The sequence below is a fragment of the Camelina sativa genome, chromosome 9 (genome assembly GCF_030686135.1).
Source record: "Camelina sativa cultivar CO46 ecotype springtype chromosome 9, ASM3068613v1".
Lineage (NCBI taxonomy): Eukaryota > Viridiplantae > Streptophyta > Magnoliopsida > Brassicales > Brassicaceae > Camelina > Camelina sativa.
In genome coordinates, this window is record NC_141888.1 from 27,119,134 (window position 1) to 27,143,524 (window position 24,391).

The 24,391-nt window shown below is 36.3% G+C and overlaps 1 long non-coding RNA gene and 1 pseudogene across 2 annotated transcripts; both read right to left on the minus strand.

Moving 5' to 3' along the window:
• Nucleotides 1-5,704: 5,704 nt before the first annotated feature.
• LOC104711563 (putative acetyltransferase At3g50280 pseudogene) lies at nt 5,705-7,296 on the minus strand (annotated as a pseudogene). Its single transcript, XR_015565191.1, has one exon. The product of XR_015565191.1 is annotated as a putative acetyltransferase At3g50280 pseudogene (transcript).
• Nucleotides 7,297-20,505: 13,209 nt separating this feature from the next.
• On the minus strand, nt 20,506-21,630 carry LOC104711564 (uncharacterized). The gene is made up of 4 exons (XR_015567188.1): nt 21,273-21,630; nt 21,071-21,193; nt 20,891-20,957; nt 20,506-20,551 (listed from the first exon to the last, which is right to left on the minus strand). It is a non-coding gene; the product is annotated as an uncharacterized LOC104711564 (long non-coding RNA).
• Between the last annotated feature and the right edge of the window lie 2,761 nt (nt 21,631-24,391).

Genomic DNA, 24,391 nt, shown 5'->3' on the forward strand with positions numbered 1-24,391 from the left:
CCGCAACTCTGACAACTCCTGAACGCTCTCCAGGATCCCCGCTGATCCCCGCACACTCTGCACACTCCGGAGTAATGAAGCTATGAGAAGCTCCAGAATCAAACATAACATGGACTTAAACCCACCCACCAACAAGGTCCTTACACAAACCTCATGTGTTGAGAACCTAACACTTTATCACAGGAAACATATACAATCTGAACCTACTAAATCCACAAAGTTTAAGTACCAGAAAATATAACTGTGATCGCCCCAGCACTGGTTCCACCAGTCTCTGCTGTCGTGTAAACCCGTGGCGCCTGCTCAATCCGTGCCACCTGCTGACCCCCAGGCTGCACCTGCTGCAACGCTGCCACTGCTGCCGGCTGCAACTTGGGACAAAAAGGCCTGATGTGCCCTGTCTCCCTACAATGATAACATACCCGAGGCCCTGCTGTCGGAGCACTCCTCTTGGGACAACTAGCAACCCTGTGATCCTTGCTCCCACAACCGAAGTAACTCGCACCACTCGGCTTCTACGTAGCATCCCACCTCCTCTTGGTTCCCTGTGCAGGCCTACCACCCCTACTTGAACAACCCTGCTGCTGAGCCTTACTAGGCTGAACTGTTGGAGCTACCGCCACTGACTGTGCCCGGATATCCTCCTCAATCTCTGCTGCAGTCTCAACCAGCTCTGCACGCATAGCATAACTCCGCCCTCTATAGTGAACTCTCAAATCATCATGTGGAGCCCTCAAAAACCTCCTGATCTGAGCCTCCTCAGACTCCAAAGCCCGACCCCCATAACAAAAAAGTGGACTGAACTCCAAGTCCAGCTCCCGCACTGACCGTGTCCCCTAAGACAACTTAAGGAACTGCACCTCCAACCGATCTAATGCCTCTCTAGGAAAATACTTGCGGTTGAACTCCAAGACGAAGTCAGCCCAAGTCATCTCCCGCTGCACGCTCCTAGCAGACACTGATCTCCACCACAACTCAGCATCACCACTCAAATAGTAGACCCCTATGTCCACCCAAAACTCCTCAGGACATCTCAGAGTATGGAAGTTACGTTCCACACTCGTCCTCCACGCATCCGCAACAGTAGGATCTGTACCACCCGAAAACCTCTCAGTGAACAGATCCTTCATCTCCTTGAGCATAGACAAATAACGTCCATGTGCTCCCACATCCGCAACCACTGGTTGCCGCTCCTCCGCCACCACTGGTGGCACTACCTGAGCCTGAGCCGGTACCATTGGTGGTAACCGCGCTAACACCTCTGCTAGCATAGCCGCAACGTCAGTACCAGGGACTCCACCCGCTGGGACTCCCACACCCGGGACCCTAGCATCACCGGCCACTGGAGCATCAACACCGCCCCCTCCTGCCACACTCACGGAATCCCCCGGAACACCCTGCGACTCACCAACACCATCAGCTGTCACACTCTAGTCCTCAGTCTCACTCACCACTGGGACCCTGCCCCTACCACGACCACGTCCGCGTCCACGACCACGTCCGCGTCCACGACCTCGACCAGCCACAGCATCCTCTATAGCAATCTGCACTACCATGAACAGAAGACTAAGCAAACAATTTCTAATACAGCACAGAAACATAAACTCACTGTGGAATCACACAGTCGGCTCGAAGAGGATGTTCTGAGACTCCATGCCACACACAATTGACTAACTCACATAATCAATCAAGACATGCAATCCCAAACATCACAACAGAAACCTAGTGAACCCAAACCTAGAACCGTAAGGGCTCTGATACCAAAATGAAACGACCGACCTTCTTTTTTAATAAATAATAAATAATATATATATATATATACTACAACTAGTGGTCCCATACCCACTAGCTACCTAACCACATTCACAATTAACAGCGGAATAACGAAAACCAATATCCAATAATAAACCAATAATAATCCAATAACAATCCAGTATCATAGCATAAGCAATAACCAAATACCAAACAACAAGAAACAAGGAACCAGCAACCTAGCAATGTTTCTAATGACTCAACTCTAGCAACCTAGCAATGCCAGACAACATCCAATCGAGTCCCTAGAACATCCTCCTCTTCATTGCCTTGATTCCACGATCACACTTTGCCTTTACCTGCACCACAAACACAAATTGAGATGCATGAGTATTTGATAAACACTCAGTGAGGCAATCCTCCCATCTACTGGGGTATACACACAAGCAACAATGATTCCAATGTTCCAAAACAAACAACAAACAAACAAACAAACCAGGAAACCAAACATCGTCTCGCTGGAAAGGAGGTGTCGACCGACACCAGCCTAGTGTCGACCGACACTGGCCTTGGTGTCGACCGACACTACCCCACGGTGTCGATCGATGCCCAATTTGCTGGTGTCGACCGACACCAAGTGGTGTCGACCGACACTCCTTCTGCAACTGTAATCCGCGCAAAGTCGAGAGTCGAATCTCACTCCCAAATCTCCTCCAAATCGTCCAATACTCGAAACCCAAGCCTTATACATCCGTAGGAACTTGTATTAACCAATCCCAGCAAGAAAACACACAAACAAGCAACAAACAAGCAAGAACAAGGGAATCAAAGGCTTAGATTAGCCATGATCATGCACTCACCTCTTTGCAGGAAGTTTCTGACCAACAATGGACGAATCCACACTCCCAGCAAGCTTCCCACACGTTCCTAGCCTTGAATCCTCACTCCCACAGCAAGATCTCACCCACAAAGCCTTGAAATCTCACAAAAACTCCCAAAAACTCCCAAAAACTCAAGAACGATGTTTTCTCCTCTTTCTCTTTGTTTTCAGCGGCTGGACAACCACAATACACGATCTAGGTCGTTCCCCCACTTAAATATCACGGTTTAATGGTTCTCCTCAAACCAAACCGACCAAATATCGATAATTAAATCGAACCGATCGAACCGGAAAACAAACACTGTCAATCGACACCTCCTGTGGTGTGGATCGACACCCCCACCAATTTACCAAAAATTGGTTTGCGGGTGTTACAAACGTTGAATATTAGATATTAATATTCAAATTATTTAGATTCAACATAAAACGTAAAATTTATTTACAACGAATTTGATAGTTATTGATGAAGAGACAAATATATAGAAAGTTTAAAAGACATAACTATTTAAATAGACAGACCTATTAGAACGAAAAGTTGTGATGAAAAAATTTGAATAAAATATAGTGAAAAGACACAACTCTATAATGAATTGATAAAACTGCTTGAGTTTAAAACACAAAATAAAAACATGTTTTTTACAAAAAAAATACTAAGTCGCAACTGTTGTTTGTATTTATTCAGATTGTTATTATTATTTTTAAATATTAAACTATTTTTTCAATTAAACATTACAATAAATAGACGCAACTGTAAATTCTATATTAAGTTGTCTTAAATTTCTCTATTGCTATAATCATTTAGTTAGATTATAGAATTACGGTGAATATTAGACAGTAATATTCAATCAGTTAAATTCAACATAAAATGAAAAATTTGTTTCAACGAACTTTCAGTTACTGATGAAGAGACAAATATAAAGAGAGTTCAAAAGACATGACTATTTAAATTGACACACCTATTAGAACAAAAAGTTGTGATGAAAATATATAAATGAAATAACGAAAATGTACTACAAAAAATAACAACTGTTGTGTCTGCACTTGATTTCACCTATATAAACTGTTTTTAAATAGAAGACATCTTTATTACCATATTGAAAAGTCATTTTTGTTAAATCTTTGAAAAATTTTCTTTACTTATAAAAGAATGAATACTGTGAAGTGAGCTTAGTGCAGTGGAAGGAGGTAAGTCCATTTGTAGAAGACACCATCACATCCGGGATCGAGTCCCGGCTCCTACGAATGTAGGAATTTGGCTAATGGGCCGACCAGTTGTGGCCCAATGGTTGACAAAACAAAAAAAAACGAATATTAGAAAATAATTTAGAAAGCTGTAAAAACTATTGAGATTAAAATTTTATATTATTTTGTGTCATGGCAAAAAAATGAAAACAGTTCAAACACACACACATATATATATATATATATATATATATTTGAAAAGATATGAATGTTCCAATCAACATAACTTTACAGTGAACAGTTGTAACTTTTCATAAATAACCGTTTTAATGATTCATCATGACTTTTTAGAAAATATCCAAAAGGTACGATTGAAAAAACACAACTGTTGGTCGCATTTATTCGGATTGTTATTATTATATAGATTAGGGTCACAAGATAATTAAAACTTTCTTAGGCCATAAAAAGAAATCTTCCTCTTTTGTTCGATCTTGTGTATTTTCATTTTTTTTGTGTAGGAAATCGGTTTGAAGATGAGGTCGGTTTGACGGCTTTTATGGACTTGTCGACAAACCCATTATCAGGCCTTATCCGATATCTCCCAATTTAAGATTATTCGGTTTATTGTAGTTTAAAGTCGATATATTGTTAGGGATGTCAATCGGGCTAGTCCGGCCCGGCCCAGCCCGAAACTCGTAAAGCCCGCATATATTTGAGCCCGGTCCAAAATATTTCCGAGTCTATATTTCAAAACTCGAGCCCGACTCTAACAGGGCTACAGGGCTTTTCGGGCCTTTTTGGACTTATCTTACCAATTAAAAATTCAAACTGATAAGCCTTAAAAAACAATGTTTGAAGGTGCACTATAAAAAAAATCAATCAAAAATTTAATAACTTATTTATATTCATTACAATCAACTTAATTTAATATAAAAAGTTTAAGACTAAACAAAATTTTGATACTTTAACCAAATAAACTAATATATAATTCATATAAAATATCATAGATAAATTTTTTTAAAGTATTAAGTATGGTTATTAAGTAAATATAAAAACTAGGATTAGAGTTTAAAAATTTAATTACAATAAATTATTAATCAAATATTGCAATCAAACAAAAATGTTAACAAAAAGTACAAATATATTTGTTAAAGGACTTTTCGGATTGGCCCGAACCTGGTCGGACTAAACCCGAAAAACCCTATGCCCAAACGGATTGAGTTCAAAAGGCTCAATTTTTTTCTGGACATATATATTTAATCCTAAACCCACTACTTTTCATAGCCGGACCGGGATAGGCTGCGGATTTTGGTCCTAATTAACATGCCTATATGTTGTGGGTGTCAATTCTTACACCAACATTATACGGTAGTGTTTTCTTTAGTGTTGGCGTAGGAATTGATAAAACGGTCCATTTAGGTTTCGGATTACGACATTGACGGAAGTGTTTTCTTTTTGGTCACAGACTCACATTAAAAGTTGTTTTTTTAACCTGCTCAATCAGTAATCATGTGAGCGTCGTCGGTCGTGCAATATTTTAAATAAATCGATTGCATGTTGTCCACCAATTCAAATAATTTTCCGACTTCTACCTTTCAATAGTTTTTTTCTGTTTTTTTTTCTTTTGTCGTATTTAACATGTGAACATCGATGGAGAGCGATCGTTGACCCAATTCCAATGAGATGTGGCAACATGTCCAGACACGTGTAAACAGCTATTCAAGCGTATTGGGTAAAATCCGATCCAGCCTAATGTACCTTATATGGTATGGCTTTGATCTTTACTCTTTAGGTAAGCGAAATGTTCGATTTTTGATAGAAGAATATGGTGGAACATGGGGTGGACATATGGAATTGTCGGCAGTTTCATCTTGTCCTGTTTACTTTCCGTTTTGGATATCAATAAAATGCATTTCAAATAGCAATGATCAAGACCATAACCTTAGCCAGAACCATACGTTATACAACAAAAGAGGTAAATGTGGAAGCCAAAGAGTATACATGTCCCTAAATCAATCGAACATGCTCTAAAAATTCCATATCAGCTAGTAGGTTCACTAGTACATCCGATCGTAAGGTAGCCTGAACATCAATACTTCCTTCATTGATTCCTGGAAAAAGTGTAAGCTTTCCATTGAAACTACTCGACGGTCCAGATCGAGCTGCAATAGGTTTTCCCCAACCAAAATCTTTGTTGTACATTTCGAACCGGGGAGAGCTTGCGATAACTATAGTATCACCGTCTACTTTACTGTCAGTGCCTAATTTTAGGTTTTTAACATTTCTAACCCAGTCATCTGCAAAACTTTTACAGTTTTCATTCATTTGCGAGCTCACTAATTTTCTTATTTCCAGAGCAGCCCAACCCAAGCCACGATCCAACAGCTCTTCCACGGTGGTTACGGCTGTTGCAAGATAGACCATATTCCCAAAGCAATCTTTCTCAAGCGAAGGATTTATCCTCTGCCTTAAGTCAACCACTAGTTCTAATTGTGTCTCTCGTTCTTGGCTCAAACCACTGTGTCTGATGATTGATCGCCACATATGTGCTGAAACCGCTTGAAGAGATGAAATTACCAGGTCACTGGAGACCTCGCTGTTAGCTTTAGCTTTGAGATCTGAGATATTCTTCTTTGTGAAGTGAAGCATCCAATGTTTCGTACTGTGCACCAAAGAAGATTCACGGCTTGGTGGTGGCGGCCTCTCCGTCATTGAAACCGGAATATGGATCGGGTAACCGATCCCCTCGAGAAACCATCCTTTGAGAACAAGAGGCTTACGTTTGAATTCGGAACCACCACTCGAGCAAATCTTGGACCAAGTATGAAAAAAATCCCACATTGAAACCCCATCTCCAACCAAGTGGTTGTAACTGTAACCGATGAACACTCCATCCTTCATCTCGGTGACTTGTACAACAAGCACGGGCTCGGGTGCGCCGTCACAGTTTTTTAAACCGTTGCGGGGAAAGAAATCATCTAGGACACAAGGCACAGAACCATCAGGTTGAAGAATATCACTCACCGAGACAGATTTAGCTTCGGCGTGGAGAAGTCTAGCGCCAGAGTCATCACAGTCTACAAATAACGACACCGTATTGTCTTCAAGATTCTCCGTCTTCACGAGACGACCCGCGAAAGGGAAGTATATATCTAAGGCAAGAGAGAGAGAGGCCATTAGCTGAGAGATGAGATGGAAACTGGGATCGGGTTTTGGAAAGAGAAGACCTCTTTGAGGACTACTGAATTGAAGAAGACTGAAGTCAAATGGAGTAAGATGGATCTTAGTTCGACCGGTTTGGTTGCTGTTTACGGGTCGAACAATGCTCGACGACACTAAAACTACCTCTCCTGCCATTTTTAGCCTGTAATATAATGTGAAGCTCTGAAGGAAAAAAATAGTTTAACATGGCCAATCTATAAAATTACTACCCACATGCCAAAAGCAGAAAGCAAATCTTATCGAATGTATATATTATTATTTATATTGTTGTTTATAAAAAAAAACTACAGAGTTATCTTATTCCGAACACACAAAAAAACATTTTTTTCATGGTTTGACAAAGTCAATTACACTTTTCATGAAATAGCCACAAGGTCATTTCTTGACAATAATGTCCATATAACCAAACTATATTAGTTTGTTTTCTTTTCCAAATGTAATGTAATTTTATTTTAGCTGGTTTTTTTTAATTATACATAAACAAGTTAAAAAAAATTGAGGAGAAAAAACAAAAGGTCGAGATATTTTGTGGTGAAAAACCAATTGTTCTTCATCATAGAGAGAAGTGGAAACCAGAAATTGTTCATGGGCGAGTAGAGTTCTAGTCGGAGTGTTAAAGTTCATTCATATTTAGACCTATGTAATTGACTTAAACATCCTAATAATTAACAAAAAACTTAAAATTATAAGCTTATCAAACTTAAAATATGTTAAAATATGTTAGATTTACATGATTTTTGTGTAAAAAATATTAAAAAGTAAAGAAAACAAAGGATTATGAAAAAACTGAAAATGAGGGCAGCAAAATTAGGGTGTAGAAGAGAGAGCTTAGGTTGAAGATGACTAAAAATTACAATTATACCCTTCATTCGTTGTAGACTTATGGACGTACACAAAAAAATATTATGTACGGACACAAAAAACATTATGTACGTATATGACTATATTGACTTAAACATATATAGAACAACTAAAAACGAACTATACATCATATATGTACATGATTATGTTGATTCAAACGTACACATTCATACCAAGTCTTGCAAAATAAAAGCGCTAAATATCTTGTCATTTTATATTACCTATATATATATATATATATATATATAGAATGTAATATTTTGTATTATGCAACTAGATATATAGAAATGTTAAATGCACAACGAACCTACCAATGTCATCTTCCTAGATGTTACGCATGTGAACAAGTTTCTGGTTGAGGGTGTTGATCCACACCATAAGGATGTACTGTTGTAGCAATTATCAATGGAAAACCAAGTTTCCACCAAAGGTTTAAGAACTTGATGATTTCTGTAAGACATCTATGGCTGGAAAAAGAGTAAAATTAACCCTAAGTGTTTATGGATTTATTATGTGGTGATAAATTGGAAATCTAGTACACCAATTATTTTGTGTCATTGTATTTATTGTTGTGTACGTATGTTAGAATTTTTACGATGCTATGTATATACAACAAAAACTTAAGTTATAGATCGGATCCGGATTTGGGTTTTCGAGTCTAGAGATTTTGAATCCGTTTGAGATTTTAAAATTATAGATTCAGGTTCGGATTGGATCATGGGGTTTGGATATTTTACCCATGTCTACTCCTACGAAAGAATATGATATGTTAACATGAAATTGGTGATGATGATACAGAAAGTGGAATTGCTCATATTCATAAATATCTCTTTTTTGTTTTGTTTTTTATTTCATTGTCGACAAATATTTTAATGTTAACTCAATTTCAAACTATCAAGTGAACCAAATAAAATTATATAAAATATAAGTATAACTTTGACTTAGCAATTAAATAAATCTATATATATAAAGTTACCTTTTTCTCTTTTCTTGTGCAGCCACGTCAGGTCGTCAGCATATCTTTCTATTTAATTATGCCATATTTTCGAAATTATCCACTAACCATTTCCTATTTTAGTTGGCCCAAATCTCTTTGAAGGCCCAAATCTCTTTAAAATTTACAGATATTGTATTTGGCCTAATAAGCATACCCTTTCCCAAACTCCACTCCGCCGTCTTACGATCGCCGACTCCAACCGTCTTCCCCTTCTTCATTCTTTGTTCTTCCCGTTTTACTTACTAAAGCTCTAATGCATAGAAACGCCACTCCGCCACTCCTTCTCATTGCCTTCCCTGTCTTCCATCTCCATAGTAACAGCTCAGTCTATAACGGAAATTCATGCCGTTCAATGTTCTCTCTTTTAATTCACGACCCACTACCCTTTCTTCAATTCGCGTAAGTTGCAGGCTTATATAATCTTATCTCCTGCAATTTCATGCTGCTTAGATTTAACTTGGTTTTTGAATTCTTCTCTGACTAACATGAATTCCACTGTCTTCACCAACAGATCGTCGAAAGAATGTTCCGTCAATGGCCTGCCCGCAACGTCGGAGGCCAACTCATTGGCGTCGATTTCCTACTCTCATTGATGAGAAGGTACTAAACATCTCAATTTCCCTCTTCCATTATTCTACCTTATTTACTTAATATAATTTAAAGTTGTTCTCTAGAGTACGGTCATGCAAGGGTCATGCAAGGGTCGATCAAAGTCACCCACCTTCCCAAATTCGAGAATTCTCTGCTTGAAGGGGCAATATCGGACTTTGAAGTCACAAGAAGCAATGCCCGTTTAAAGCTCATTGATTCCCCTTTCTCTATACACTTCACACATTCCACTGTTTTAGATGAGGTTGACGAGTCTCTCGGTCTTTTTCCGAATGAGTTTTTTTGGTTTCGGACTCATGATCAGTTGATCTCCCTGCAAACACCAATACAGAGCTCCCAGGTTTATCCACGTTTTTAACTCCTTCTGTATTTCACTCTTTCAATATTTAGTCCATCTCTCTAAAGTTTTAATTTCATAAACTATCTCCGATAAGTTGTTTTATTTTGGAAAAAATGATGTCAATTTTCGGAAAAAAAAATCTGAAAACATGATTTGCCTGCATCTATTTTGAACACCAGTTAGATAAGGTAGTTTCAAATGCAAGCCTACATTAGTTTATAGTCGTACGCCTTCTCCTTTTGTATTAGAAATAAATTAACGTAGTAGTTATTCTTATCAATTTAGATCTTTAAGCCTAATGATTTTCTGTTGACACCTGTTGTTGGTCGCACATTAGATGTCATGGGCCAAGTATGTTCCACCAAAGCATATCGAAATGGAAGGGAGGGAGGGAAGGAGGGCTCAGAGGAAAAATAATAGAGTTGAGGATTTGAAAGTCAGATTCAAAGTAGAGAAAAGATAACGGGATGTCACTACAAGAAAACAGCCAGTTTTCGAGAGAAGGAATCGTCAGTAATCCCTCGGAAACAGCCTTTTTCCGACAAATTACCGAGGAATAAAAGTCCTCAGAAACCGCTTGTCGGAAATTAGAAATCGTCTGAAATCCGTTGGAAATTTCCGACGGATTTCCAAGGGTGTACAATTTCCAAGGGATTTCCAAAGACGCAAAATTACCAAGGAATTTTAGAGGGAAACATCTTTTCCGACGGAATTCCAAGAGGTAAGATTTCAGAGGAATTTCCGAAGGAAAATAATTGCGAGGATTTTCCGACGACTACAGAGTTCCCGAGAACTTTGCAAGGGAAATAAAAACAAATAAATTTATATAAAATAAAAATTCTTCAATAATAAATAAAAACTAATATATCAAAAAGCTGAAAATAAATATATACATATCCTAATACAAAATATATAAACCCCAATGCATAATTATCAAACTAAATAAAAATTCTCATAAAATTAAAATAGTTTAGAAAAAAAAAATAATTCTTTAATCATGAGATTTTCTTGCTTCAGTTCCTCGACCGTCGCGTCTTTTTCTTTCATTATCCGGTTAGATCTTGAACTTGTTGAACAAGTTGATTGTCCCGAGGAAAAACTGAAGAGACATTCCCATCTCGTGACACAAGATTTCCTAAACCGGGTCTCTGACCTTTGATTAAAGGAATTTCCTAAGTTAGAAGAATAAAAAATAATTAATGATTAGAAATAAATAAAAAGACAAAACAATATATTTAAACATACCTAGAGTATATCAAATCTCTAATTCAATAACAAATCCAATCTACTTAAAATAAATTAATTCTAAAATAAATACTTTCTAAAATTATTTACACAAATAAATGGTTTCTAAAATTACAATCTAAACATATATCAAATCCCTAATTCAATAACAAATCCAATCTACTTAAAATAAATTAATTCTAAAATAGATTCTTTCTAAAATTATTTAGACAAAGAAATGCTTTTTAAAATTACAGTCTAAATCTATATCAAATCCCTAATTCAATAACAAATCCAACCTACTTGAAATAAATATATTCAAAAACCTAATTCTAACAAACAAAACCAAAAATCACAAATCAAACTTACATGTTTGAAGATGGTGACCGGCGGTGGGAAGGAGCTGACCGGCGGAGGGAAGCGGAGCGGACTGGGGGAAGGGAAACGGAGCTGACCGGCGGAAGAAAGCAGATCTGACCGGCGGAGGGAAGAGATGACCGGCGGAGGGAAGAGATGACCAGGGGAGGGAAGAGATGGCCGGCGGCGTTGGGAGCAGGGGAGGGAAGGAAAGACCGGCGGAGCAGGGGAGGAAAGAGATTGTCCTTCGATTTCAGCAGTTTTTCAGAGTTGTCGATGGGAAAAAAATTCTTTGAACATGGATATATAAACATTTTCAGAGGACTAAACCGTCGGAAATCCCTAGAAAAAAATTAGGTTTTGCCGCGTGAATGAAATAATAGGCGGGTATTTAATATCGCCTCGCAAACCCGTCGGAAATTCACCTTCCGTCGGAAACCCGTCTAAAATATTTTGGCTTCCCTCGGAAATCCCTCTGAAATACCATTTATTTAACCGAAGAAAACACATTTATATGAACAGTCCAAATCCCTTGGAATTCCGTCGGATAGTTTAGTCTCCCTTGGTTATCCGTCGGAAATTTCCAAAGGATTTCAGACGGATATTATTTTTTATGACAATTTTATAAAAATTGATTAATCTTAAGAGTTGTTTAACACTAGACTAAGACATATTGTCAACACAATTACATTTAGGATCATAATAGATAAAATATCACATAGTTTTTTAAAATCAATTAACTCTCACTAAATTACAACTACATCTCTAATATCATCTTCTAAACACTTAAGTGTGTAGATAATGTAATCTTCCAAATGTTATATTTTTTTGTGGTACAATGTTTTATAATCTTATTTATTATCAAATATGGCTTATTGTAATATTAGACAACATATTAGATGTGTCAAAACTTATAAATTCTTTAATAAATAAAAATCACTTGGAATTCCGTCAAAAGTTTCCGACGAATTTCAGAGGACCCGGAGGAGTTGTCCGACAGATTTCAGAGAACACGGTTTAAGCCTCGGTAATTCATCGGAAATTTCCACGGGTTTTCCTATGAAACAAGTTTTTTTTCTTAATCTGACCACATTCGTCTTCCCTCGGGCAGCCCTCTGAAATTTCTGACGGATTTCCAAGGGAATGTCCGACGGATTTGCGACGCTATGTTAGTTTCCTTGGTTATCCGTCTGTAATACCGAGACTGATGTTTTTTATATATATATGATATGTATTTGTATTATATATTACATATATTTATATTATAATCGCAACGGATATAATGGCAAAGTTCTCACTAATCTGTCAGATATCTCTTAGAAAAAACCAACGGTCTTGGTCCCTCAGAAATGCGTCGGAAATGTTAAAAATTTTCCGAGAATATTCTGACGACCTGGTTTTCATCGAAAATTTCCAAGCAATTACAGACGGATTAACATATTTCCGAGGATTTTATGAGAGAATTTTTTTCCTCAGAATTTCCTCGAAAACATGTCGGAAATCTCTCGCAAATCTGTCAGAAATTTCCTACGGATTTTTTCTGTCAGAAAATTCGTCTGAAATCGACGTGCTTTCTTGTAGTGTGTGAGAACAGTAAAGAGTTGAATCTTCAGGTGATGAATCTTAAGGATTCTGTTGGTAACAAAAAGCTTCAAGAATTATTTTATGAGTTTGGAACCATCACTTCCTGCAAGGTACGTATGCAATCTCTTAGTAAATTTTCTTATTTGACTTATGAATTTAACATATGAATTTTGTAGGTCATGGTCCATTTCAATCGAATGAGCAAAGGTGTTGGGTTTGTTGAGTTCTCAACGAGCGAGGAAGCTTCTCGCTGTAAGTTTGTAAACATGGTTTTTTAGTGTTGCCTTTTCAATCAAGAAACTCACGTCTAATTATTATTATCTTCGTTCTTTTTTTTAACATAGATGCTCAAGATGGATGGGAAGATGGTGGGAAACAAACCTATCTATGTTTCTTTGGCACAATGTAAAGAGGAACGTAGGTTTCATGATTTACATACTCGATTTAATAACCTATCACCACCAAACGTTGTTTCGTCATCAACTATAACTAGGGTGGAGGCCGACAGGAGGAGCAGATGGGTATAGTGCTGGACGAAATGGTTGTGGCACCATGAAATTAGGGATAGGCATTGGAGGGAAACTGTTTGGCAATCTTGATCCACACATGAAATACGGTTGGAAATTGTTGTATCCTCTAACTGTAGGTTGCAGATATATCATTATTGTCGGAGCGGCCGCTTGACAACTTTATTAATGTTTATAACAATCAAAATAATTATTCAGTTACAGCCCTTTCTTATCATACATATAGATAACAAATCTAGAAAAAGTGGGTTCCACCTGTACGAAATATGTCTTACCATTCAAATTTTTAAAATAAACCTTCTAATTGTTCATAATTTAAAAAATGTTACAAAATATAGGACACCAAAATTAAAAACAATCCCCACTCAGCAATATAACTCAAACAATGATGTCTTAAATTAATGATTAAGAAGGTAACGGACAAAACTCATTACCACCTCTACATCAAAGGTCCAGTTAAAACTAAATAATGGGAGGCCAAGAGTTATATTTTAAACACCCATAAACGTAACACACGTCCGCACTATAAAGCACGCTACAGAAAACACAAAAAATATACTCTCCAACTTCGCAAAAATGCAACGAAACACACCCTACTCCCTTAAAGAACTACCAAACGATGTGCTCGGAGATATATTCTCACGAGTAGCTCGGATTTCACGCACAACAATCACACATCTTATGCAAGCATCACCCGACCTAGCAAAGGCAATACAAGATCATCGAATTTACAAGAACATCAACCTAAGGCCACTAGCCATGAATCCACTAGCAGCAATAAGCAAATACCAAGACCTCATGGAAAAATGTATTGCAAGTGGAAATGTGTAGGCACACTACATCAAAGGAATCCAGGAGTATTTTCACAAGAACAACACAGAACAAGGGTTGGAACACTTGAAAAAGACAGCAGAAGGTAGTTACGAAAATGGTATTTACCTTTACGGAATTGTGAAGTGGTGCAGGGGTGACACAGTGGAAGGAAAATTGTGGCTGGATAAACAAGGCTGGAAAGAAAACAAAGCAAAGGGTGATCAATGCTGGAAAGATAACAAGAAGTAGTTACTCTGAGTCAATGTACCAAAACTAAAATGCTACTACATACATTGGCAGAAGCTCAATCAAACATCATCTGTAGCATCAATGACATGGAAAATAGATGCAGACACTGCTACTACTTCAAACAAATGATCAAGTTTGTCTTTTTCTTTTAGCTTTAAAGACTAACAATAAGGTTTCCCAATGTTATCATGCTTTCTATATTTACAATGTTCGAGTTGTTTACCAGTTCTATTTCTTTTTATTTATGGATGGGTCCTAACTAAAAGTCTTGAAAAAAAATCAAAGATGGGAAAAAATTATAACAAAACCCAAGCGTAGCATCACAAGAAGATCGAAATATGTTCTAGAATTTTGCCACAAAACAACTCGAACAGAGAATTGGAACAATTATGACCACCAGGAGAAAGATATTAGCAAAGTGGTCTTTACCTTCAAGAAATGAGACAATGGTTATATGCTTTCACTACACCAATACACATGTCCTTCTTGGACTACACCGTGAGCCGGAGTGCACAATCTTCTTGTGGTCACAAAAATACCTTTAAAAAATTAAATTGTTATGCAGGAAAAAGAAATTCAAAGAAAAAAACAGCTAAGAAAAGCAGGGATACAAAAATACAGAAGGAAATACCGATCAAAACAGTGAAAAAAAAGAACCAAAACACACGCACAAGGTAATAAAACTAAAACAAAATTAATCTTAATTTGGCGACCGTTGATACAAACAGCACCAAACATAAAGAAGGTAAGAGATGCTGACAATGTTACTACACCAAACTGATGCTCAAATTAGAGTTCTACATTTAGTTCACCCTAGAAAATCAATGTCTGTAAATCAAATCGAGCCGAACAAAACCTCCCCAAAACATTTAAATAAGAGCAACAATATTTACAATTTGAAAATCAACACCAACGCAAACAAAACCAAAAAAAAAAAACTAAAAATTAAAATAGAGCACAACACAAATCACATTCAATCCAAACAAAAGCACACATGGGCCTTACGAATCTAAAATTACAGCAACCAAAAAAAGAATCGATTAATCAATCAGAGAATCAAAGGAAGACTACATATTTAAATTTGTTAAAAATAGAAATCCAATTAACACTTATGCTCAACGAAATAACCAGGGAGAACCAATTACCCACTAGGGATGTGAAGCCAAGACGAAATCACCCAAACACGGGGGAAAAATTAAAATGATCAGCATCAATGCGATGGATAATTGAAAACAGAGTGCGAGCATAAAAAAAAAAGCTTAAAAGCCTTCTACTGTCCCGTAGATCCAAAGAATGATTATCTCTTATCCGTTCAGGAAGAGATCGACGACAAAGAAGAAGACAACCAGTTACAAGACACATGCCATTTTCAAACATGAGTAATACAATCCCAACTCAATTAAATTCCACTATGTCACACAAAATTAACACAATAAACAACCAAATATAAGTAATTTTAAAACTTTGAAGCAAATTACTCACCCAATAATAATGTAGCACAATCAATAAAGCATTCACAAACAATCCTCACACGTTTTATTAAATAGCTACCCAAAAAAAAACAAAGAACTACAACCACGTATAGAAAAATGCAATAAACAATCTAACTAACGGATGACGGGAAATTTTTAAAAATGGACCAAAAACAACTATAGCCACAAATGAACATACACTATAGAATATAAACTTATGGAATTAAATTAAAGCAAAAACTAAACCAATTTTGTAAAGAAACACAACATGATTTAAAATTATATTTTTAAAAATCTCACTATAATGTACTTAATGCAAAGACGAGGAATTGTTTTTTTAAAAGTAACCAAAAAAATCAACAAAACAAACAAAAAAAAAAAGCAGAAAACCAAACAGGAAGATAAATTAACATAACAAATAAATAATATACAAAAAAACCCCAAAACACACTCTTGGAGGAAATCTAAATACACAACCTATAGATTGGCTTGCTATATCAATCACTTCATAAAATACACAACAAAACCCAAAATACACCTGAATCTAACTACCGCGCGTAGCGCGGATTAATTGCTAGTATATATATATATATATATATTGTTCTAACGTACATAACCTTCACTTATAGCCACTACTCAGAGCCGTCGCACAATATATTGAGGCCACAAGCCCAACATCATTTTAAGGCTGATTTTCTAGTGAACCAAAGGAAAGAAGAAAAAAAATTGTTAAAAAAGTTGTTGATGAGGCTCGAACACATGTCCTCCTTTGCTTTCTATTTAACTTCAACCACTACACTAATGAAACTTTTATGAAATAAAAGGCCGAAAATCTAGATATTATTTCACGGCCGCAAACACATGCTTCACCAGCTTGTGGTTGGGACCGGCTATGCGGCACTACTCAATAGTGTACATATATGTTTGTGTATGATTGTTTGACTAACCTCTCTAATTGGCCGCACACAAGATTTAATGAATCTTTTTCCTATCATGATCGTTATCTCGTCTCTCACGTCCATTTTAACTAATGTACATACATGTTTTAAATGTTTTTTTCTTGGATGTTACATCAAAAATTGATTAAAATGAAGAAAACTATTTAAATGTGTATGTAAACAAAGCATACAAATTATTATTATGTACATACATTATTATGTTAATATTTGAAATCGTATATAAAGAAACAATTCATAATAAGAATAATTACGTACACAACGCCTACATAAAACCCTAGACTAAATACATACACAGTCGTAGCTCTTTGACAAAAAGATATGTACACAACTTTTGTATTGAATTATATCTACAACAACTCCTAAACATTAAACCCTAAACTGTGTACGTATACGATATTATATTACACCTGCCAACAAGTATACAAATTAAACCCTAAATCACACACGTACATGATTATATTGGCTTAAATGTACGTATCCCCTAAATAAATTATGGAAATTCAACCATAAATTGTATACGTACATGATGATCCTATTGACTTAAATATACACAATCCCTAGGTTTACAAATATTTTCAAAGGTTTTTAAGTTGTTAATTTCTACATCTCTATAATTACATTCATTGGTGGGTTTAATAAGACGATTACCGGCACCATAAACCCACTAGTGTCATCTTCTTAGCTCACATGTCAATTCACGACCATATTGACTCAAATGTACACAACTTCTAGAAATAAACTTTAAATCATATGCACACACAAAATTGACTTAAATGTATATAATCATATAAAAACTCTAAACAAGCATGTTACAAAAATTGTTTAATATAAATACAAATTATTTATATATGTATGTATATATATGTGTGTACGTATATATATATATATATATGTGCGTATATATAAAGACACAAATTGTTACTATGTACGTACATGGTAGTAATAATATATGAAACAGCCACAAAACAAGCAAAAAAAAGGATTCTCAGGCTTAGATCAGCCATGGTCATACACTCACCTCGTTTTGAAGGAAGTTTCTGACCCCAAAATTACGAATCCAACATCTTAGAAGGCTTCTTCTTCATTCCTAGCACTAGATCTCTACTCCTCAGGGACAGATCTCACCACACAAGCCAAGAATCTCCAAAAATCTCTCAAGAACACTCTCTAACACTTTTCCTGCAAAAAGAGGTCATGCACTCACCTCTTTTTGCAGGAAGTTTCTGACCCCAAAATTACGAATCCAACACCTTAGAAGGCTTCTTCTTCATTCCTAGCACTAGATCTCTACTCCTCAGAGACAGATCTCACCACACAAGCCAAGAATCTCCAAAAATCTCTCAAGAACACTTTCTAACACTTTTTCTCCTTTTCTGTAACTCTCAGGCATAACCCCTAAACAAACCCTAAAATTAAACCGTAAACATACATGATATTGACTGAAATGTATACAACCCCTAAATAAACCCTAAAATAAAATCTTAAACCGTATACGTAAACGAACATATTGACTTAAACATTAACAACCCCTAGAAATTAGGTACATCATATACGTAAACGATCATATTGATTAAAACGTACACAAGCTCTCAATAAATAAATAAATAAATAAAATATCATTAAACGGTATATGTACACAATCATATTGACTTAAAGTATTAAATCAAATAAAACCAAACCACCGTAGCATGTATCATGAGAGTGGGGAGAGAAAATATGATATTGTAACCTTCACTTATAATCATTATTGTACGTATCTGTTCGTGTATGATTGTTTGACTAATTGGCCTTACGTACACAATCACTCATGTACGTATCTTTATTTTTCATTGTTTAGGTAAAAATTTTAAATTTACATTTAAACCTTAAACTGTTTATGCACATGTTCATATTGACTTAAATGTACACAAAACTTAAATAAATTAACCCTACACGTTACACGGTCATCTGACTTAAAAGTACATAACCACTAAAAATTAAACCATAAACTGTATACGTACAGATCATATTGGATTCAAAAGTACATGTTCTCCATGTTGTTTCTTTAAAGGGTGTATATATACTCTCTAATATATCTAGGTCGTATAATATTTTTTGTATAAACTAATTTGATTATTCTTTTGTATAATACATTATATCGTTTTTACTATTTTCACACTTAACTAGCTAGCCTAAACCTAGCAACCTTTAGATTAACTACATACCAGTTAGGCAATAGTGAATGGCATTGACTTCGAATCTGTATCACTTGTTACAAGTCAAATCCACTTTTATACCAAGTGAAACCACATGTTGTTGAATCATTTTCTCGACGTGAAACCATACTTTACCTATGTTTTATCTTAAATTTTCTAAGAACTTTATTTTACATGTAAAACCTCTTTGATGACCCTCCAAACCTTACCCTAAACTATTCACTTCACCTATACCATACTTTTTGTGATCGTTTACGTAAAAGATTCTCTTTCAGATAATTCTTCATGTACACAGTTAGTAGTGCATGTTCTTTTCACGATCGCTGGATTAGCGGGCAGAGACCAAAAACTACAAGTAACTTGAGATCCAAGTTAGCAGGAGTACACCGGCAACACCGTAAAAGCAGTCACAACGACAATTCACTACAAGAAATATGGACATTATTAGCACACGGAAAATGCTACTAAAGGGCTTTCATAGCGCATTTGAAAACACTGTATAATGAGGAGTTATAATAGACCCCCTCCTACTGTAGCAGTTTTTACGCGCTATGGTAGATTGACCTATTATAGCGCTAATACTCCGCTATTTAATATTATTAACTAGCGCTTAGTTCGTGCTATTATGTTTGTTTTTATAGCAAACATTTCGTGCTGTAAAATATTGTTTTGTTCATTTTGATAATGTTGTTGTAATGTATATTATTATGTTCTATATTTCAATTATTTGAAACCTATAATGCATAAAATATAAATTGCAAATTGATTCATAAATAAAATTAATACTACATTAAATTTATAAAACATACATTTTACATAGAATCATTCTATCAAATACCCAAAAGATACAAGTGCTTGAATCACCAACCAAGTCATAAAGAAAAAGAAGGTACATTTCTTCACCAAACCAAGTAATAAAGAAACCGAAGCAGCCCTAGTAGATCTCCACTCATACCATCAGCAGATCACCTTATAGTAACTGTAAGTGGGAAAAATAAAAGAGTGTCAGCATAATAAAATTGAATCGGTCATAAGCAATGGTAAAACTCTTACTTTCCTAAGGTTGGTGAATTCGCAAATGTTACAAAGGATTAAACAAGAGATATGAAGAACAGGAAAATGGATTTAAAGTGTTTACAAACTTGGTTTCCAATCACCATCCTTTGAAATCCATCCCTCTCCTGTTGTAGCTATTCAATCTGGGACTTCAAAGCAGATGTGATTTTGGCTTCCTATCTTGCAGCCATCTTACAGGCGGAGAAATAGAGAGAAGAACAAACTCGTTGGAGTTCATGGCAGCTAAAACAGGCCCCCTTATCGATCAATAGCTGTGAAAACAAATGCCAAATGAATTCATATATGATCCAAATGAAACAAAACACTACGTGATTCCCCCAGCACCTACAATGTATAACCAAAGCGCCAAAGCGAAAACAAAACTACATAATTAATTTTTTCAGTTAGAGAATCTCTACATTCATTATGAAGAGGTGTGATACCACCATCGTCTGCTCTGTTGACCACTTCGTGAAGAACACTGCAAAACACATCCAAAGAACAAAAATCACATGTGAGTACAGATTCCTACAAAGCTAACTAAACTCCAGATGTGAAGAGGTACATAACCACAAGAGAGAAAACAGAGAAGATTGGAAAGAGATTCTTACTCGCTTAGAACCAAACCATGACTAAAGAAGACTATGACCACCAAAACGAATTTGGAACCAAGAGTCACTGAATTGGTAATATGCGAATTAGCAGACCTAACAATCTACAATGAGATCCCAGAAAAAAACTAACTTCACCTAAATATCTTAACTTTAAAAGAAATAAAAACACTTTTTTACCTTGGATCAAAATCAGCAGGATTTATTATTCTTCAACAAGCTCCAACAGATGGGAACACTTGGTAAGTTGGTATATAGTCCGAAACCAAGATCTTGATACACCAAGGGTGACTACTTGGCTTCCTATAAATCGCCGCTGATACTAAGCGTTCGCTGGATAAAAATCCAAAGTAAACTAAAAGAGAAAGAAGATTTTAGATACCATTAATTAGAGAAATCTTTGGTCTCAAACCCACCACCACCAAGCTCGCTCAGAGTCGTAATCAATCTCAGATCCAGAATTTGAATCGGAGGGAAGCGGAAGCGTCGTTGGTGGTTTTTCCTATAACATCGATTGTGATACCCGAAGAGGAAGGAGCTTCGACGGGAAGCTTGGGTTCTCTTGCTCCAGCAGATCTCAACTTCATCTAAAGATGCCGAATTCATATTCTTCAAAAGAGATAGAGAGAGAAAAACAGAGAGAGATAGAGGAATTTGGGAAGAAGGAGAAGCCTTAGGATTTGTGTGAGAAGAGTTTGCGGCTTTAACATTTATTTTTGGGAATTTTAAGATTTAGGGTTAATGGATGAGAGGAAGAACTTTTTTGTTTTTAAGACTTAAGACGGAAAAGGACTGTTTTTTCTCTCGTCATGAAAAAACAAAAAAATTGGGTTAGTGTATTGCCTCCAAAACGAATTTTCAACTATAATAGCGAATTTTTTTCCCGGGTTAACGAAAATCTTTCCTAGCACGAATTTAATGCTATCGTATAACTGGACATTCAATTTTGACACTTTTAGTAGCAGTTGTTGAATTAGCGCTACCGTGATCTGCTACCAATGCCCAAATTTCTTGTAGTGATTTTTAGTCTTTCCAACAGTCACTGGGAAAACGAGTGACACCAGCGACAGCAAATGAAATGAACAAAGGAAAATAGAGAAGCAAATAATGAAAAAGAAACCAGCGACTGGAAAAGAGAAAGTCAGTGTAATTTGTTGGTCGCCGGAGGTGTGGCGATCGTGAAAAGAACAGGGCCCATATATAACTTAGTGATAGGCGTACATGAGGTATATTCAATACAATGATGATTTAATTTATAAACGTATTATTGAAAATTTTTTGATGGTATATTTGTAAAATACATGCTGCAAATAAGGTTTTATATGCATAGAAATTATTTCAAATGTGTACGTACACATAAAAACACAGTGTATTACCATGTACATAGTAATATTAATATGAAATTGTCTTCTTCAATAACATAATAAGATTCAAAGTTAAAGAAAAAAAATAGAATAATAAATCAAAATAAAAAAGTAATATAGTAAAATGGATCTTGAAAGATGTAGAAAAATAATTAGAATTCAAAATTAAAAACTAAAAAATAATTAGGAAAGTGAAAAGAGAGAAAATATGAAAACAAAAAGAAATAGAAACTAAAATAATATAATTGTTTTTAATATTTTTTAATTGTTTTGTGGGAGTCCTATAGCAACGGACTAATATAATTTTTTTCTTTTCCTTATGTGGTTACTGTAGCAACCAGATTTTATTCATTTAGTCACTCAAAGGGAAACAATTTTAACTGACTTAAGTAACTCTAAAGAGAATTTTATTCTGGAAAATGAGAACACAGCACAGAGCTACGAAGCCATGGCTGCTTCATTCCTTGAACAGCACAGAGGGATCCTTGGTCTTCATTGAGAACTTGAGTAAGGAGTAGATTCTTTTGAGGCAAGTTTGATCGAGGATTGGAGAGGTACTTTAGTAACCTAGCGAAAAGCACTTTCGTGCAAGCAAAGTAGAAGCTTTGCGAAGATTGAGACGAAGGTTCCCGCGGTTCCCGCGGTTCAGAATGAGCTTCTGCGCCGGAAGTCCCTGAATCTTACTTATTTTCCAGGGATCCCCTTCCTGGCTATGATTTCCGGGTTGCGATTCAAAAAAAAGTACAGGCAACTAAACCTGTGAACTCAGATAGGGAAACGCGGCGGCATAGGAACCACGGGACCAGTCTTGGGGTAGCACCACTAGATCTTCAACCAAAGCCCTCCGCACTGGCGACGTCCCCGGCATAAATGCAAGGAAAGAGGCGGACTCTTACCCAACATTCCCAGCTTAGAAATACAGCTTAGCTACCGTTTTATTGGCTCAAGTATTTACTGGCTTTCAAGGCGAAGGAGGTTTGCCTAGAAGCAGCCACCCTTGAAAGAGTACCCGAAAGAAAGAAGGGCTGGTCTATCCGTCTATCCCCTCTTAGGCCAGCATGAAACTAAGAAAGAGAGATGTGCCTAAGAGGGAGAACGTCGATGTCTCGTCCGATATTGATTGGCTTACAAAGCAACAATGATCGGTTTGGTAACGGCGCTTCCTTGCCGTGTTGGTAACGGCGCTTCCTTGCCGTGTTGGTAACGGCGCTTCCTTGCCGTGTTTGCTGTCGGCGCTTCTTTGCCGTGTTTACTATCGGCGCTTCCTTGCCGTGTTTGTTGTCGGCGCTTCCTTGCCGGTGTTGTCTGTTAGTTAGCTGTCCCGAGTGACTCGGGCTTTGCCGGATGTTCTCACGCCGGTTTTGTTTCTTAAGATCTGTGGTTTACAACAAATCATCATATATGATTATGACAAAAAGGTAATGGAAAGAAGACGTATTTCCAGCATATTTGGATTGCCTGTAGCCGTTTTCTAGATGTATATGGAGCTTCGATCGAACAAGCTTTGGTGGATCAATCAAATTTCTTTCCTTTATCTGATTTTACCAGATCTCATTGTTTGATGATTTGGAAAATTAGATGGGTTGAAATCCCTGTATTTGGATCCATTCTATCTGTTTTTGTAGTCTCCGGTGAGAAACAACCAAAAATTGATGCTTCACACATTTTCCAGCGTCAATAGTGTTCACCGGTATCGGAGTTTTCAACGGTAAAGGATGACGGAAAGTTCTATCGCTTCTCTTGCAACATGGTTACACCACGTGTTTCTGTTATTGACACGTTAGAAGCGCAAGAGTTATCTTCTTTTTTCTTTGACGTAATCTCTTGGGCCTTGATTTTGGGCTTGTAAACTTGCTTGGATCAATCAATAAAGATAATACTTGTGAAAAAAAAAAAAAAGTAACTACAAGCTTTCAATTTCTTTATTTGAAGGGTATAGTTGTCTAGAATTATGGAGGTGGCTAACATATGAAAAATGTTTTTCACTTTGACTTAAAGTGAATAAAAAACATGAACAGTTGCTATTTTATGAAATTTACCCAAATTTTAAATAATTCTAGTCTTAAATTGTATATAGTCCACGTTAATTAGTTTGATCTCTTCCTCCGAAAAGTGTACAGTGCCTATATTAGAAGAC